Source organism: Arachis hypogaea, chromosome 20 (assembly GCF_003086295.3).
Source record: "Arachis hypogaea cultivar Tifrunner chromosome 20, arahy.Tifrunner.gnm2.J5K5, whole genome shotgun sequence".
Taxonomy (NCBI): domain Eukaryota; kingdom Viridiplantae; phylum Streptophyta; class Magnoliopsida; order Fabales; family Fabaceae; genus Arachis; species Arachis hypogaea.
This window is the reverse complement of record NC_092055.1, coordinates 51,459,010-51,478,845: the sequence shown is the minus strand read 5'-3', so window position 1 is coordinate 51,478,845 and position 19,836 is coordinate 51,459,010. Positions and strand designations below refer to the sequence as shown.

At 35.8% G+C, this 19,836-nt stretch overlaps 1 non-coding gene across 1 annotated transcript; it reads left to right on the top strand.

The window, feature by feature from the left end:
- The first annotated feature begins 6,723 nt into the window (after window positions 1-6,723).
- Window positions 6,724-6,832, top strand: LOC112788041 (small nucleolar RNA R71). Its single transcript, XR_003195421.1, has one exon. It is a non-coding gene; the product is annotated as a small nucleolar RNA R71 (small nucleolar RNA).
- Window positions 6,833-19,836: the final 13,004 nt, after the last annotated feature.

The following is a 19,836-nucleotide window of genomic DNA, read 5'->3' as shown; positions in this document are numbered from 1 at the left end:
ACGTAAACTGGCGTTCAACGCCAGTTCAATGCTGCTGTCTGGCGTCCAGCGCCAGAAACAAGTTAGGAGTTGGAGTTCAACGCCAGAATTGGATCCAAAGCTGGCGTTGAACGCCCAAAACAGCCCTATGCACGTGATTAGCTTAAGTCTCAGCCCCAGCACACACGAAGTGGGCCCCAGAAGTGGATTTCTGCACCATCCATCTCAGTTTACTCATTTTTTGTAAACCTAGTTTACTAGTCTAGTATTTAAACAACTTTTAGAGACTTGTTTTGTACCTCATGATTTTTAGATCTGAACTTTGTACCTTTTGACGGCATGAGTCTCTAAACTCCATTGTTGGGGGTGAGGAGCTTTGCTGTGTCTCAATGAATTAATGCAAGTAATTCTGTTTTCCATTCAAACATGCGTGTTCCTATCTAAGATATCCATTCGCACTTCAATGTGAATATGATGAACGTGACAATCATCATCATTCCCCCATGAACGCGTGCCTGACAACCACTTCCGTTCCACTATAGAATGAATGAATATCTCTTGGATCTCTTAATTAGAATCCTCGTGGTATAAGCTAGATTGATGGTAGCATTCAAGAGAATCTGGAAAGTCTAAACCTTGTCTGTGGTATTCCGAGTAGGATTCAGGGATTGAATGACTATGACGAGCTTCAAACTCGAGAATGCTGGTCGTAGTGACAGACGCAAAAGGATAGTAAATCCTATTCCGGTACGATTGAGAACCTGCAGATGATTAGCCGTGCGGTGACAGCGTATTTGGACCCTTTTCACTGGAAGGATGGATGGTAGCCATTGACAATGGTGACCCACCAACACACAGTTTGCCATAAGAGGACGTGCGTGCGTGAATCAGAAAACAAAGGAAAGCAAAATTCCAGAAGACAAAGCATCTCCAAAACTCTAACATATTCTCCATCAGTGCATACAAGTATAATTTGTGTTCTGCCCCTTTTATTCCTTGCAATCAAAATTGATAAGTGAAGTATTTTATTATTTTCCTGACTAAGAGTTACAAGATAACCATAGATTGCTTCAAGCCAACAATCTCCGTGGGATCGACCCTTACTCACGTAAGGTATTACTTGGACGACCCAGTGCACTTGCTGGTTAGTGGTACGAGTTGTAAAAAGTGTGATTTACAATTCGTGCACCAATAACACACTTCAATCCCTTGTTCTCAGGTTGAGATGCTTTAGCCATGAGAGCTTCGTGTACTTTCCGGATTCCCACTTGCTCTAATTGATGAATGGTTGCTTTAAATTGATCCAGTGTTTCCTTGAGGCGATCCCTTGACTCTTGTTCTGCTTGGATTGCATAATTAGGATCATATGCCTCTTGGATTGATAGATATGGGCATGGTGGATATGGAGGTGGTGGTTCTTGGGAGTAATTGTGTTGGAATTAGGGTGGTTCCATGTATGGTTCATATGGCTCATAGGGTGGTTGGTATAGTGGATAAGGGTTAGGATCATATGAGGATGTTTGGTAGTAGGGGGCTTGTGAGTATGGTGGTTCAAAGCCATGTTGAGGAGGGGGTTCATAGGCATATTGTGGTGGGTGTTGATTGTCACGAAGAGGTCCACCATAACCATTATCTTGGTAAGCATCATAGAATGGTTGTTGATAATACCTTGGAGGAGGTTGTTGCCAAGAGGGTTAATCAAATCCTTGTGGCTCCTCCCATCTTTGATTGTCCCATCCTTGATCCAAGCTCTCATTGTAATCTCCTCTACCTACAACATGATTGTAACCAAACTCATAGCCAAAGGGGTGAGAATTCATAGTAACAAAAGAAAGTAAAAACAAAAACAAATAAGAAAATAATGAGAATAAGCTCCTAAAGCTAGAAACAACTAACAAAGAAACAAAAAAGCAAAATTATTCACAATATTCACAATAACCAATAATAAGGCACACGTTTGCAATCCCCCGGCAACGGCGCCATTTTGATGAACAAATTTTTGCTAGTAAAGAATTCACAATAAATCCTCATTGCTAGTATAGTTTCTAAACCAACAAAGAATCCTTTCATACAAAAATAATTGTTTGTCACTAAAGCAAACATAATAAAATAAACCGAAGTATTTAAACCTCGGGTTGTCTCTCAAGGAATTGCAGGGAAGTGTTCTTGTTATTGGTTATGAGTTTTCTGAGAAATTTTAAGAGTTGGAGAACAGAAAAATAAATAATTGTAAATTAAAGCAATGAAAATTAACAAGAGAATTTATATAATTAAAATAAAAAGCCTTGGCTAGGAAAAGATTAGTCGGAAGTTCTATCCTTGTTGGATTTCCCAAGATTAATAGTAATAGGTTGTTGTTTCTACTTAGTTAACCCATACCGAATAAATGAAAGTCAAGTAGGGAGCCAACTTCTATTCACAAGTCCTAATCCTCTCCCTTAGGAAGGATTAGCGTTAGTGACTAGAGAGCCAACCAACAATTCCCAATTACAAATTAACTCTTGAGTCTTCCAACTCAAGGGTCTCCAAATATTAATCAATTCCAAAGCCAAGTTGGAAGCCTACTCCATTGACATAGATGCTAATTTCGCATACATGTAAAAGGAGTAGAAAGAAGACATAATAATTGGACTCAATTAAAAATAATCAAGAAATAATAAAATTAAATAGAAAAGTACCTTTGCATTGATTAATTCCAAAATCGAAGGTATCCATATAACTCTAAACAAAGTAAATGGGGAATAAAAAGAGTAAAGGAATAGGAAACAAACTAGAATGATAAAGACTTCAATGGAGATAGTAACTCTTTTCAATATCCAACTCAAAAGCATAAAACTAGGAATCCTAAAACCTAGAGAGAGGAGAGAGTCTCTCGCTCTAGAAAACTACATCTAAACCCTAAAATTATGTGAATGAAAGTTGTGTGAATGAATGAATGGCCTCCCACTCTGTAACCTCTAATCTGTGTTTTCTGGGCCGAAAACTGGGTCAAAAACAGCCCAGAAATCGCTGGGGGCGAATTCTGATACGCTGAATTTTCGCAAATGCACGCGTGCGCGTGATGCACACGTGCGCGTTGCCTATCTTCAGGGGAACTATGGCAAATTATATATCATTTTAAAGCCCCGGATTAGCTTTCCAATGCAACTGAAACCGCCTCACTTGGACCTCTGTAGCTCAAGTTATGATCAATTGAGTGCGAAGAGGTCAAGGCTGATAGCTTTGCAATTCCTTCAATTTCTTGTATTCCTTCCACTTTTACATGCTTCCTTTCCATCCTCTAAGCCATTCTTGCCCTATAAACCCTGGGAACACTTAACACACATATCACGGCATCGAATGGTAATAAGAGAGAGTTAAAATTAGTAATTTAAGGCCAAAGAAATATGTTTTCAATCAAAGCACAAAATTAGGAAGGAAAATATAAAACATGCAAATTATATGATTAAGTGTGAGTTTAGTGGATAAAAATCCACTTAATTAAGAATAAAATGTACCATGAAATAGTGGTGCATCACGCATGCAACTTGGAAATCTTGAAGATGCTTCGGAGGATCTTCCCCAGGCAGTCCATTGTATTTGGGGAGCAAGTTTGTTGTACCGGACTTAAGCTTGAAATTTGGGTCCAAGGCCGGATACAAAATCTGAAACGGTTGTAAGTTAAGATCAGGAGCTCTGGCCTCCTTCAAGGTGATCCTTTGAGGTGGGTCCGCCATGACGGTGTCACCTGAGTCACTTAAAGAGAATTCAGTACTCCCCACAGATGAATATAGAGTCTCCTCTTTGATTGGAGAATGATGGTCATGGATTGGTGGTGATAGTGAATGGGAGTGATCTTCAAGGGAGCCCGATTCACTATTCACAAAAGCTAGCCGGCGCCGAGCATGCCTTATACGAGTTAAAGTTCTTTCAATTTCTAGATCAAAAGTGGCAAAGCTCGGGTTTGGAAGCGACCGTGTCATTCAACTGAGGAGGCAACAAAAGCATACAATTATGAAAAGCAAAACAAAAGTAGGCAAGTAAACAAGAACTAACTTAACAATCTACAACTACTAAGACTAACTAAAGAGTAAAGTAGTATCTACAATTAATGCCAAATAGCAAACCAAAAATCAAATATTCACACTATTCACATATTTACACAACCAAAATCATAGCACTCATTGCACTTAAAGTGAACTCCCCGCCAACGGCGCCAAAATTTGATGTACGAGAGATATTGTTGTTGATCTAGAGTCAATCAAAACAAGTGTCAATCCGTTGGTAGCATAGCCAAAACCAACAACAACTCTCACGATCAAATTGGAAATTCACAAGATGTGCACAATTCAAAACCAATTTAAAACCGAGAGTATTTGATTCCCGGGTCGTCTCCCAAGGAATCACTTGAGAGCAATGAGTGTGCAAATTCCGGTTATAGTGATCAAGGGATTGTCAATGAAGAAATGAACATATAAAGCAATAAAAGAACATGCAAAATTGTAATAATTGAACTAATGAAGAAATTAAAGAACCGACTATGTAATATAAACAAGTAAAATATAAAGGAGATTAGCATGGAAGTGTATAAAAGATTGAAAGCATAAAAAGAGAGTCTTGGCTTGGAGTGAGCTAAGGGTCCTTTCCTTGTTGGAACCATAACTATGACAATTATGATGGATTAGTCTCACTTGATCAACCCTCACATCGGAAAGTAAGTTAAATGAGCATAAGTGTTCTTAACCCACAAATCCTAAATTGCTTGCTAATTGACTTAGCAACAAATTAGCGTTAGTGGGAACAAAAACAATTAACAATCCAAGAATTGACACTAAATGTTGGACATTCCAACTCTAGGAACTCAATTGCTCACTTTACCCAAGCCAAGAGACAAAAATTTAGCCTAAAACCATGTTTGACATTTTGTCAAACACTTGGTGGGCAAAAAGCTTAAACATAGGAAAATTGAGAAAAGACTTGAAACTAAAAGCAACAATTAATCTCGATCAACAAGAATAACATAAGAAAGCATGAAACAAACATCAAATATCAAATTCATCAACAAGAAATTGAAATTGCAAAAGAGAAGCACAATTGAACTATAACTTAAATTAGAAGAAAGAGTAATGACAATGTAACTATAAAGAGTAATAACAAGAGAATACATACAATAAAATTAGCAAAATCCAAGATCAAAAATGGAAATGGCACTTTAATGTAAAACCCTAATAGAAACCCTAGTAAAGATGATGAAGAAAACTTAGAGAAAACTAAAACTAAAACTCCCTACTACTACTCCTAAACTATACTAATGATATCCTATGTTATGTCCTTCATTCCCCTTCCAGTATGAGCTAAAAGACTTCAGAAATGGGCTTCTAAAGCCCTCAAATCGCGAGTCACGTTCCATTTTAATGAAGTCATACGCAGACACCTGTGCGGACGCACAGGCGTGTGCGTCCGCACACTTTGCGAAAATCCCTTCCTGTGCGTACGCACAAGTAGCTGTGCGCTACTTGTGCGCACGCACACTAGGCGATGCTTGGCTGGACGTGCGACGCGCTCGAAAAGATCCACGCGCTCTGCTTGGGCTCCTGTGCATACGCACAAGAGGCTGTGCGCACACACACGTCTCTGAACTCATCTCCTTTGATTCCTCATGCTTCCTCCACTTTGCATGCTCTTCTTCCATTTTCTCCAAGCCATTCCTACCTTATACACCTAAAATTACTCACAAACAACATCAAGGCATCGAATGGAAGGCAAATGGAATAAAATTGATCAAATTGGGAACAAAAGAGCATATTTTCATAATCAAGCACAATTTGGGAGGAAAGTTCAAAAGCATGCTATTCAAGGGAATAAGTGCAAGTTTATATGATGAAATCCATTCAATTCTAACCAAAAAATCATAATCAAATATGGATTCATCAACGCCCAGTGAGGGTCTCCTCACTAGCGTTCAATGCCTTCCCATTCTCTCCAGATTTGGCCTCTACCTCAGAGGTGATGGCCTTACACTATTCTCTTGGGTTTACTTCAATGTTATTAGGAAGAGTGTCAGGAGGAGTCTCAGGGATCCTCTTGCTCAGTTGACCAATTTGTACCTCCAAATTTCTAATGGAGGACCTTGTTTCATTTATGAAACTATGAGTGGTCTTAGAGAGGCTGAAAACCAGAGTGACTAAGTCAGAGAAGCTTTGCTTAGGGGTTTCCATGTTCCCTTGAGAAGATGGGAATGGTGGTCTATTGTTGAACCTATTCTAGTTCCTTCCACCTTGATTATTATTTAAGCCTTGTTGAGACTTCTGTTGATCCTTTCATGAAAGGTTAGGATGGTTCCTCCATGAAGAATTGTAGGTGTTTTCATAGGGTTCTTCCCTGTAATTCACCTCCTCTATGGTGGGTGATCAGGATCATAAGCTTCTACTTCAGAAGAAGCTTCCTGAGTACTGCCAGTTGCAGTTTGCATTCCAGTCAAATGCTGAGGGATCATATTGACTTGTTGGGTCAAGATCTTGTTCTGAGCCAATATGGCATGCAGAGTATCAACTTCAAGAACTCCTTTCTTTTGAGAGGTCCCATGGTTTATAGGATTTCTTTCAGAAGTGTACATGAATTAGTTGTTTGCAACCATCTCAATGAGTTCTCTTACTTCTGCAGGCATTTTCTTCAGGTGGAGTGATCCACCTGTAGAGCTGTCCAATGAGATTTTGGACATCTCAGACAGACCATCATAGAACACGCCTATGATAGACCATTCTGAGAGCATGTCAAGAGGACATCTCCTGATCAGTTGCTTGTATCTTTCCCAAGCTTCATAGAGGGATTCACCTTCTCTTTGTCTGAAGGTTTGAACTTCCACTCTGATTTTGTTCATCCTTTGAGGGGGAAAGAATTTAGCCAGAAAAGCATTAACCAGCTTTTCCCAAGAGTCTAAGCTCTCTTTTGGTTGAGAAACCAACCATATCTTAGCTCTGTCTCTTACAGCAAAGGGAAAGAGCATAAGTTTGTAGACCTCAGGATTTACTCCATTGGTCTTAACAGTATCACAGATCTGCAAGAATTCAGCTAAGAACTGATGTGGATCTTCTATTGGAAGTCCATGGAACTTATAGTTCTGTTGTAGAAGAGAGACTAACTGAGGCTTAAACTCAAAATTGTTAGCTCCAATGGTAGGTACAGAGATACTTCTGCCATAAAAGTCAGAGGTAGGCATGGTGAAGTCACCAAGAACCTTTCTGGCATCTCCTTCAGGTTTGGCCATGTCTTCAATCTCTTGTTTAAGATCTTATGAAACGTCTCTTCTGGAGTGTTGTGTTCTAGCTTGTTGTAAGCTTTTCTTTAAAGTCCTTTCAAGTTTAGGATCAAGATTAAAGAGGGGTTCTTTCTCCCTATTCCTGGTCATAAACAAGAAAAGAAGAAAAGGAAGAAAGAAAGAAAGGAAGCTTCTATGCCAGAAGTAGGGTAGAGAACTCCCAGTGAGATGTGAAGAAAGCAGAGGAAGATAGAATAAAGATAGAAGAAGTGAGAGAAGAATAGAATTAGAAATAAAAAGAGATAAATAAGAATTAAAATATTTTTTATTTTATTTTATTTATTTTTAATTTTTGAAAATTAAGGTTAATTAATTTAAAAAAATTGAAAATTAGTTAGTGAATTTTCAAAAAAGAGGAGAGAGAAATAGAAAAGAATTTTTGAAAATTAGAAGAGAGAAAAGTTTGTTGGGAAGTTTCGAAAAAGAAGAGAGAGAAAATGAGCAATTAATTAAGAAAGATTTGAAAGTGAGATAAGATAGAAGGTTAGAAAAGATTTAAATTTAAAAATTTGAAATTAGATAAGATAAGAAATTAAAAAGATTTGAAAAAGATTTGATTTTAAAAATTGAAATTAGAAAAGATAAGATAAGGGTTTAAAAAAGATTTGAAAAGGATTTGAAAAAGATAAGATTTGAAATTTGATTTTGAAAAAGATTTGATTTTAAAGTTTGAAATTTGAAATTTTAAAATTTTAAATTTTGAAATTTGAATTTTGAATTTTGAAATAAGATAAGATAAAATTTTAAATTTTGAAAAAGATAAGATTTTTGAAATAGATATGATTTTGAAAAGGTTTGATTTTTTATTTTTGAAACTAAGATAACATAAGATAAAAATTTAAAATTAAAATCTGAATTTTTAATGATGATTTTCGAAAATTAATTAAGAGATAAGATAGAAAAGATATTTTTTATTTTTGAATTTAATGAAGAGAGAGAAAAACAAGTAAAAGACATAAAACTTAAAATTTTTAGATCAAAACCACCTAGTTTTCGAAAAATTTAAAGAAAAACATATAGGGACACCAAACTTAAAAATTTTTAAGATCAAAACAAAAAGAAAACACAAGAATACTTTGAAGATTAAGAAGAACACCAAGAACAAGACTCAAAAGATTTAAAGAATATAAGAACATGTAAAAGACACCAAACTTAAAATTTTTAAAAACCAGGAACAAAATTTTCAAAAAACTAAAGAAAACACACAAGAAGACACCAAACTTAAAGATTTGACACAAGATTTAACCAAAGAAACTATTTTTGAAAATTTTTTTGAAAGAAAGACTCAAGATTTTCGAAAAACTCAACAAGAACAAGAACAAAAGATTCAAACAAAAACAAAGATTAATAAAGAAAGCTAAGGATTCTTGAAAATAAAAATTTTTGAAAAAGGTTTTTGAAAAAGTTTTGAAATTTTTGGAAAGGAAAACAAGAAACAGGTAAGACTCAATACCAAGAACAAAGATTAAACAAAGAAAAGAAAAATATTTTTGAAAAGGTTTTTAATATTTTTCAAAAAATAAAGAAGAAGAAAATAAATACCTGATCTAAGAAACAAGATAATCCGTCAGTTGTCCAAACTCGAACAATCCCCGGCAATGGTGCCAAAAACTTGGTGTGCGAATCCCCACGCTTCGTACAACTGAACCAGCAAGTGCACTGGGTCATCCAAGTAATTCCTGAGTGAGTCAGGGTCGATCCCACGAGGATTGTAGTTTGAAGCAAGCTATGGTTATCTTGCAGGTCATAGTCAGGCAGATAGAAGAATCGGCTTAATTTGTATTTGTAAGATCTAAACTAAGTTGACATGTAAAAAAGGGAAATAAAGAAAAAGGGTATAAAATGCTTTGTGAATTGAGAGGTAAACAAGGATAAGGAATTGGTTAAGGCTTGGAGGTCAGATCCGAACGGCATCTACAGTGCTTTCTCTGTCTCTGAATCAGACTTTTGCTCCAGCTCCTCAATTTCAGCTAGAAAATACCTGAACTTGCACAAAAGCACACAAACTCATAGTAGATTCCAAAAATATTAATTTAACACTAAAACCTATAAAAACTTAATAAAAACTAAACAAAATATACTAAAAACTATACGAAAATGATGCCAAAAAGCGTATAAAATATCCGCTCATCAATTTCTAATTTCATAACCCCTGTTTTGGTAAAAAATGACATTTTCAAATGTTTAACCAATCATCTAGCTTTTCAAACCTCTATAATTACCTTCTAAGGTCCAATACCTAGTTTCTAATTATAGGGAGTGGGGTGAACCTAAAAAGGGAATTAACCTGATAGTGAAGAAAGATTATGAAGTGATGATTTATGTCTATAAAGTGCGAAGATACTAAATATGAAATGAATAAAGGCTAACTTGATGATGATTGATTGATATTGAATGATTATATAGCTTATGCACTTTTATTATCTGAGATACGAGTTTTTCTGGGTAGATGTAGTAGCTAATCACCACTTGCTCCAAGTTGAAACTCGATACTTTACTGATCTTCTGTCGCAAGATGTAACTAGGCTCTTTAACTCTTCGGGTTCCCCTATGGGCATGCATATATATATATTGTTGAGCTTGGTGTTTGATTCCAAGGATATTATTTTTGAGCTTGGGGATGCGCGCACAGAGGGACTGTCCAACGGTTCGCTACCGGAACATGTCGGGTTGGCTATATAATTAACAGATGAGACTCATCAGCGGTAAGACAGGCATACATCATATGCATTTGTATGTTTTGCTTGAGTGTGCATTAGCTTAGTTTGCCTAATTGTTTAACTATACTTATCTGCTAATTGCCTATTTGCTTTGTATTCTATTTGTATTTTTCTTGCTTGTATTGTATGTGTATGTTTTCTGAGAGACCCCTCTCAGTGGAGGAGTGAGGGGAGGAGGGAGGGAGTTGTTCCACCAGTGATTCAGAGGGTTGGAGGAGATAGAAAGTAAAGTGTTAGGTTAAAGTTAGATTTAGAACTTGAATATCTTAGATAACTTGCCTAATTTATGGTTTAGTTGGATCTTTTAAACTGAAATCTGAGTGTCGGAGTTCTAGGAATGCTTCTGTCTTTCTGGGGATCTTATATATTACCTATGCGGGTACCTTTACCATGCTGAGAACCCCTGGTTCTCATTTCATTCATGTTTTCTGCTATTTTTCAGATGCTGGTCGAGATGTACCTCGTTGAGCGTCTGGAGATCTCTATGCAAGCAAAAATATTGTCTTTTGGGATGTTATATGTTGATTTTAGCCTATGTATTTATGTATATAGATTCTCCATATGTATATTTATATTTTATCCCGCTAGAGGCTATTTTAGAAAAACAGGTGTTTATCTTGTCTTTTGGGTTAAACTTTTGGGATATATAAATATATTTATACTTCAGCCGGCCTTAGCTTCACAGGTCGAGTCTGGAGCTTGATATTTTGTATTTTTGGTACTCTGATCCCTATATATCTATGTTATCTTTCCTTACACACTATTTTATTCTTTTTACGTGTATCCTACATGTGTGATGTGATTTTCTGCTTACACTTTTGCTTAGCTTCTCCTTCAAGGCTCTTAGATATAAATTTTTTCAACTATATTTAGATACGTCCTTAACTTTTAGAAAACGTAATATCTCGCCACCTCTTCTTTATGACTTAAGCGTAAGACTCTATGTGGTAGGGTGTTACAAGTCAAACGCATTCAATCTACACGTTCATTATCATAAAAAAGTAATTAAGTACAAACATTAATGTCAATATACACAAAATACGCATCATCCACTTAGAACAAACATCAACACAAACCTATTAACAAAACACAGAGCCTCTGAGATGTCAAGATTGACTATGATATTGCTGCAATCTATTACGTTTTGTACTACAGCCTTTCCTATTTTTGATTAAAAAATGAGCCAAAGCAAATATATTTTTAACACCTGATATAATTTATACATTGACTTAATTCACACAATATATTTCAAATATAACACCTAATATATATTTCATATAATTTATGTAGGTCAAGTGTAACATAATTTATTCGGCGTCATATTTTGTATTTATTTCATGGAACAATAATTTTAAAAATAAAAAATATAGGATACCTTTATAAATCTTGACCTTCACAGATTGGAGTAAAATAATAGGCAGTTGTGAGACAACATTTAAAAGAGTTAACTGCATCTTTGTTAAAAAATCTCTAAATAAATTACAGGTGAGATAAGAGCTACAATGTGATGTGTTAAAAATAAATAATAACTAATTTAATCATCAATAACAGCATTAATATGAACATATAAAGACCAAAAAAGTCCAAATAATATTATAAAAATCATAGTACGCAATACACAATTAAAAAGAAATACTAACCCATTTGAATATAATTGGAGAGAACCAATTTAAGCCTTTTTTATTATCAACTTCTACATCAGAATATTCACGAACACTAATCAGAAGACCCATAACATCAAATCACCTATAATAGATAGATTTTAAGACACAATGATGTTTTATAAGATATTTATACAATTTATTTGTGATTAGAATAGATTTAAGTTAGAAAATCATATTTATACCGATAAAAAATACTGAATCTTGTTTCATTTGAACAACACTCTCAACAATCTCTAATGAATATGCAGCCTCTGGAAAAATGAACATCAAAAACTGAAATAACCTCAGTCTCAGACCGGAATAGCAACCTATATCGATGCTTCACAACTTTTGTAGAACCAATATTTGGAACTACCGTGAACTGAGATATAGAATAGAGCTTTCCTTCTTTGAGAATTTCTCAAAATTGATTAATGATGTAACACTCTTACTACCAAAATGTCACGCTTCCGGCTACGCCACTCTGATAGTAAGGAGTATTATGATGACTTTCATATACTTAATATTAAAATAGGAGCCTTTGAAAAACTTGAACCATATAAACTATTCTTTAAAAAAATCGGAGATACTTTATGTTTGAAAATGCACATACATATATACAAATCAATCACACACACACACACACACACACACACACACACACACAATAACTAAGTTCTTTATACCATAACTTACAAACATAACCATCAAAACTCCTAACCCTCTTTACAAGATACAATATTAATAATGAGGGAAAAATAAATAGTAATTAACTAATATAACAACAAAATCATATAAGCAAAACGCGATTAAACTCTTCGTAAGCTTTTTCATGAAAGATTTTTCAAAAATAGCCAAACCACTGAGCAATCTGCTAGTGATTGACAATCCCTTCATCTTTGATGACAATTACAAGCATGCCTTTGAAACCTTAAAAAGAAAACTCATTACAGCACCAATCATCACACCCCCAGATTGGGAATTGCCTTTTAAACTCATGTGTGATGCAAGTGACTTTGCAACTGGTGCTGTATTGGGGCAAAAGAAAGACAAGCTGCATCATGTTATATATTATGCCAGCAAGGTGTTCAATGAAGCACAGAAAAACTATACCACCACTGAGAAGGAGCTCTTGGCAATTGTATATGCATTTGATAAATTTAGACAATACTTGATTGGTTCAAAAATTATAGTATATACTGATCATGCTGCTCTCAAGTATCTCATGTCTAAACAGGATTCAAAGCCAAGGCTTATTAGGTGGGTGTTGCTGCTACAAGAATTTGACATTGAAGTGAGAGATAGGAAAGAGAATGAGAACCAAGTGGCAGACCATTTGTCAAGACTATCACGGGAAGCTAACCAAGATACACCACAACCAGTGAATGAAAAATTCTCAGATGAATATCTTCTTCAAATCCAGCAGGCACCTTGGTTTGCTGACATTGCAAACTATAAGGAGGGAAGGAAGATTCCTCAAGAGTTTACCAAGCAACAAGTGAAGAAGTTGTGTAATGAAGCCAAGAAATTCTTGTGGGACGAGCCATTTTTGTTCAAGAGGTGTCCAGATGGGATGATTAGAAGGTGCATTCCTGAAAATGAGATGAGAGACATATTGTGGCACTATCATGGTTCAGCTTATGGTGGACATTTTGGGCCAGAAAGAACAGCAGCTAAAGTGCTTCAAAGTGGGTTTTATTGGCCAACTATATTCAAAGATGCCAGAGAATTTGTGCACCAATGCAATGAATGTCAAAGAGCTGGAGGGTTGACAAAGAGGAATGAAATACCTCAAAACTTCATCTTGGAAGTGGAACTGTTTGATCTATGGGGTATAGATTTCATGGGCCCCTTTCCTCCATCCTATTCCTTCAAATACATTTTGGTAGCAGTGGAATATGTCTCCAAATGGGTGGAAGCCATAGCAACAACTACCTATGATGCACTAATTGTTCTTCAATTTCTTAGGAGACACATCTTCACTAGATATGGGGTGCCTAAAGGCCTTATTAGTGATGGTGGCAGCCACTTTTGCAACAGACAGATGGAAAAGTTGCTCCACAAATATGGAGTAATTCACAAAGTAGCCACACCATACGACCCTCAAACTAATGGGCAGGTTGAATTGGCAAATAGGGAGTTAAAGAGAATCTTGGAAAAGACAGTTGGGATTACAAGGAAAGACTGGGCCAGAAAGTTGGATGATGCTCTATGGGCATATAGAACCGCATTCAAACCCCAATTGGAAAGTCACCATTTCAGCTAATCTATGGTAAATCTTGTCACCTTCCTGTAGAGTTAGAACATAAAGCTTACTGGGCCACTAAGCTCCTCAATCTTGATTCTCAAGTAGCAGGAGAGAAAAGGTTACTGCAACTCAATGAGCTAGATGAATTCAGATTGGAAGCTTATGAGAATGCAAAGATATACAAGGACAGAGCTAAAAAGTGGCATGACAAGAAAATCTTGAAAAGAGAGTTCAAACCAGGACAACAAGTGCTCTTATGTAATTCCAGGCTCAAGGTTTTTCCTGGCAAACTCAAGTCCAAATAGACTGGCCCTTATCTGATAACCAAGGTTTTCCCACATGGAAGCCTTGAACTTTTGAATGAAGCAACAAAGGACATAATCACAGCAAATGGTCAAAGAGCTAAGAATTATCTGGGAGGATCTTGGAACAAAGAAGAAAGTGTTCATGAGTTGGGATAAATAAAGAAGAAGGACATCAAGCTAAAGATGATAAACAAGCGCTTGTTGGGAGGCAACCCAACCAGAGGTAGTTTTCTTTTCCTAACTATTTCAATAAAAGGGTTAAGTAGATTTATCTGTATTGCAAGGAGCTAAATTTGGTGTTGCACACCAAAACAATTTAAGGGTGAATGAATGATGCAAATTTTGGTGTTCCACCAAAAATTTCATTTAAAAACACATTTCAACCCGTTGCATAAATGGTTACTAGCTCCGAACAATCAGGGAAACTACTCAACCATTGTCTTCTAGTTTTTAGTTTTCTTCCCTTCAGCAAAGGCACAAGGTTTCATATATATGGTTGATTTATTACATAAGAGGTATTGGCAAGGGACTAAGTTTGGTGTTCACACACCAAAGTAAGTTCAAAAGCCTACAAATATTTATTCATATTAACCATTTTTCAAGTGCTTGGGGGACAAGCAACTTTCACTACCAGTGCAGAAAACTATTCAACTTTTTGGAAGGACTATACATCATCAGCAAGAAAAACATAAAAGCTAAGAAGGAGGATGAAAGACTAAGCAAAAGGATACCAAAAGGTTGTATTGTTACTCAATTGTTTATATCTGCTGTGCTTTAGTTGAAAGTTTAATTGTTCCCCTTTCTGATAAGTTTACCCTTATCTGCACTCTGCTAGTTTACTGTCCGGTTATTATTCAATTAGATGTTCTAGTATAAGTGTCTGCATCACTCATCTTGCTTGAATATATGTCTTGTTCCCCTTTGCATGAATAAGAGAAAAATGTTAAAACAGAAAGTGAATAGCCAATGTGGTAGGAATGATAATAAAGTTCAGTGGTGGTATATATGTTTGATTGATAAAGTAAGCTCACTAATAAAGGATAAAGGTTAGGATGATCCCTTGTAGTGTGAACTTAGTTGCTGTTGTAAATCCTTCAATTAATAATTATCCTTGGAAAAAGAAAGAGCAAGAAAGGAAAGGAAGAAAAGCCAAGAATTGGCAACCAAAAATGAAAGAAACGGATAATAAGGCTAGACACCAATAGCTTGGACCTTAGGACACATGCCTGTGATGCTATTGTATTAAGATCTGCTTGGACTATTAGGTTCTGTGGAGTATTTTAAAACTTGGTAACTTGGATTAATTAACCCGGGATTACCAACTAAAAATCCACCATCAAGAGCAACCTAATTACAAAGCATTTAGTAACCCAAAGAGGTGCTGGGCATCAATGGTCCTAAGAAGAAGTGTGAGCCAAGTGTCTGTAGTGAAAAGGTGTTGAGAAAAATTGGGCCAAAAAGCTGCGTGCAACACTTGACACTGAGCTACAATGGAGAAATAAGTTTCTGAAACAAGAGAAAGAAAGAAAAAGTTAACAAGGATCAATCAATAATCGAGTTCACAGCAGCAACTTTAGTCAGCACTTAAGGGACATTTCAATCCTGAAATCTAATAAAAGTAGAGCTTCAATTACATCTGCATAAAACCCCATGAACCAAATTCAATTACCTGCTAAATAAGGACATATATGCTTTTCTGATTTCTTTCATTTCTTCTCATGTTTTAGTGCTTGCTTAGGGACAAGCAAGATTTAAGTTTGGTGTTGTGGTGACAAGTCATCTTATGCTAGTTTCACAAGTATTTTTCATTTGTTTCATTAGGTTTTATGCACTTTCTTGCACAATAAGTTAGTGGTTGGAGTGAAATTTCATGATTATTTTGATTCAATCAAACATCATTTATTTTATACAAAATCATGAGATTTATGCAAGATTTAAGTGATTATTATGAATGAGGCAAATTCTTATGATTTTGGTGAGACTTTGATTGCTTGTTTGGTTGATTTTAGGCGAGAAAATGAAGAGAAGGAGAAGCACTGCAGGATAACGTTGCATTCAAAGAAAGAACGCTACGCTCAGTAGCGACGCGCATGCGTACAGGACGCTTACGTATCAGGCAATGAAATTTGAAGACCCACGCGTACGCGTGCATGATGCGTACGCATGGTAGTGGTTGGCACTCATTTTCAAAAAGAGCGCTACGTTCATTGACTCAGCGTTTTTGGGCATATTCAAATTTGGAGGTGAAGTTTTGAAATCAACGCGCACGCGTGCATGATGCGCACGAGTCGATGGAGCACCTGGGAGGAACCACGCGAACGCGTGGTTGGAGCTGAAGCCTGCACTTGATGTTTTGCTACCCACGCGCACGCGCAAAGGACGCGCACGCATGGCCAGCGTTCATTAAGCAAACGTAGTGCTCAATAAGAGAACACTATTGAAGCACGCGTACGTGTAAAAGGGGCGCGCGAGCATGGTGGGAGCTAAAGATTGATAGTGATGCGCACACGTACGTGACGCGTTCGCGTCGATGAGCAAAAAGGCAAAAGGACGCGCACGCATCAGAGACGCGTACGCGTGGATGAATGAACGCTATGCTCACTTAGAGAACGCAACATTCCTCTGGAAGCAGCAACCAAGTGCCATTTTGATCCACTTCTTCACAGGCCAAAAAGCCCACTCCAAGTACCTGAGCACTGAAATAGAAAGTGTATAAATGGAGAAGAATTTGATTTCATTAGGGAGCTCTCTTTTAATTTTCATTTTCTAGAATTTTAGAAATAGAGATCAGATCTGAATTTTCCTTTCTGTTTTGTTTTTCTTCTTCTGCAACTTCTATTTTCTGTTTTGGGTCTGGGAATTGGGATTGAAGAATTCTTCTGAAGTCATCTTTTACTTTTTCTTTTTATAATTCTAAGAATTTGAGATCTGATCTTAGTTTTCCTTCTGTTTTGCTTTCCTCTACAATTTCTTCTTTTTTGTTTTGTTAAGAGAGCAATTGAGATCTTAGTTTTTTTGCTGTTTCAATATTCTTCTGCCATTGTTCATTTCTCTTTTAGGATTCTAGAATTTAATTAAGTCTTCATGTTGTTTTGCTTCTTCTGCAATTTTCTGATTGATCAATCTTTCTGAATTACTTCCGTTTAGATTTGTCTAATTTGCTACAGTTACATTTTTCAGTTTTGTTTTGATTTCCAATACCCAAATCCCTTTATTATTCATGCAATTTAAGTTTCTTAGCAGTTTAGATTTTGCAATTTAAATTACTTGCACTTTAAGTTTCTGCAATTTACCTTTCTTGCAATTTAAGTTTCAGCTCTTTTAATTTCTTGCACTTTAAGTTTCTGGAATTTACTCCTTTTGCACTTTAAGATTCTGTCAATTTTCATTATGCACTTTAGTTTATTTGCATTTTAGTTTTTGTAAATCAAGTTTCACCAAAAATCATCAAATATTTGCTTAACTAAATTTATCACCATGCTAAAGTTGCTCAATCCATCAATCCCTGTGGGATCAACCTCACTTTTGTGAGTTTTACTACTTGATGCGACCCAGTACACTTACCGGTGAGTTTGTGTGGAATCGTTTTTCCCTCATCAGTAATTCCAATAAAAAAAATTTAATACGATAAAAGTGTTTGTAACTTGCTCCTATCCATATTAGCGTCACTTTTGTTCGGTAGAAGCTGACGATGACATAGTTCCCCTTCTCCTTGAATTCAGCCAATTGGAGTTCTAGGAGGCACATACGATTTCTGACGTTTTCTTCTTCAGCAGCTCGGTCAGAAAACTTCTCTAGAGTTTCCATTGTTTTGATTTCATACGGAGGTAGGGAATTTTATTTTATAATTGACAGTTTTTAATTTAAAAATGCCCAAAAATATACTAAATAATTACAAATATGTTAGTAATTATAATATTATTGAGATTAGATTTCTTTGTGTGAATGATTGGCTGTGATTTTGGTATGTAATTTGATTGATTTTGAATTGAGTACTGGTTTGAATTGAGTAAGTTAAAGAATGATGGAAGTGAGGGAGTCGTGAGGGTGGTGAAGTCAATTTTTAAAAGGAGGTTTTGTCCGAATTCTTGTAAAAAAAATATACGAAAAAGTGATTTTATTTTGAAAACCTGATTTACAAGCTTATTTTGAGAAATAACTCTATGTTAGAAAAAGAATTGGTTTACATTTTTACTCATATTGAGAAAATGGTTTTGTATTCAATGTTTGAATTATAAATTTATACTAAGGAGTGACTTGGGTTTGAAATCGTTAGAAAGAGTTTGAGAAAATATTGGTTTGATTCAATTGTAAAAAAACTGAAAGGGAGCTGAATTTTATTAAAATGGAAAGTGGCTTAGCTTCAAAGAAAATGTTTTAATTACTGAAAAATTATTTGACATTTGGAAAGGTTGAGAAATGGTTTGGTTGGAATCCTTGAAGGGTGGCAAAGCCCGAATTTCAGAGAAAATGCTACAAAAGTTTTTGCAAAACTCCGAGACTTTGCTTAAAGCATTATTTAAAAGAAAACTGGATTTAGGGTTCAAAATAGTTTATTTTCAAATTATCAAGAAAAGTACTATGTTTTAAGTTTAATCTATTTAAAAAAGATTTTTGTTTTAAGTTATAATTTGAGTTCGATTTATTAAGAAAAAGAGTTTTTATTAAACGTTACGAAGTTTGATTATTTAAAAACTAATCAATTTAAGATTATAATAGATGAGTGAATAGGTGGTGATGCATAGGTGTAATTGATTATTTGGTGATGCGGAGGTATGTGTAATTAACAGTGATGCAGAGGTACGTTTAATAATGTAGGTGATGCAGAGGAGTGGGTATGTAATTGGTGATGTGGAGTCATAATAAAAATAAAGAAAACGAGAACTAATGAAGGAAATAGATACTTAAGAGGAAGAGAATGAGAAAGAATGAATAAGATAGATACTTGAAAAGTGTATGTTAAATAGGTCTTGTGCCAAAGTGCTAATGCGGAAGTGCCCGCCTGACTGATAGCCTAAGATTGAAAATGCGGGAATGTCTGCCTAACTGATAGCAAATTGTATGTTGAATGGGTGACGAGCGGATAATTTATACGTTTTTTGGCATTGTTTTTAGGTAGTTTTTAGTATGATTTAGTTAGTTTTTAGTATATTTTTATTAGTTTTTAAATAAAAATCACATTTATAGACTTTACTATGAGTTTGTGTGTTTATCTGTGATTTTAGGTATTTTCTGGCTGAAATTGAGGGACTTGAGCAAAAATCTGATTCAGAGGCTGAAGAAGGACTGCAGATGCTGTTGGATTCTGACCTTCCTGCACTCGAAATGGATTTTCTGGAGCTACAAAAACCCAATTGGCGCGCTCTTAATTGTGTTGGAAAGTAGACATCCAGGGCTTTCCAGCAATATGTAATAGTCCATACTTTGCCCGAGTTTTGATGACGCAAACTGGCGTTCAAACGCCAAGTTCCTGCCCTATTCTGGAGTTAAACGCCAGAAACAGGTTGCAAATCAGAGTTAAACGCCAGAAACAGGCTACAACCAGGTGTTTAACTCCAAAAAGAGTATCTACACATGAAAGCTCAATGCTCAGCTCTAGCACACACCAAGTGGGTCCGGAAGTGGATTTCTGCATCATTTACTC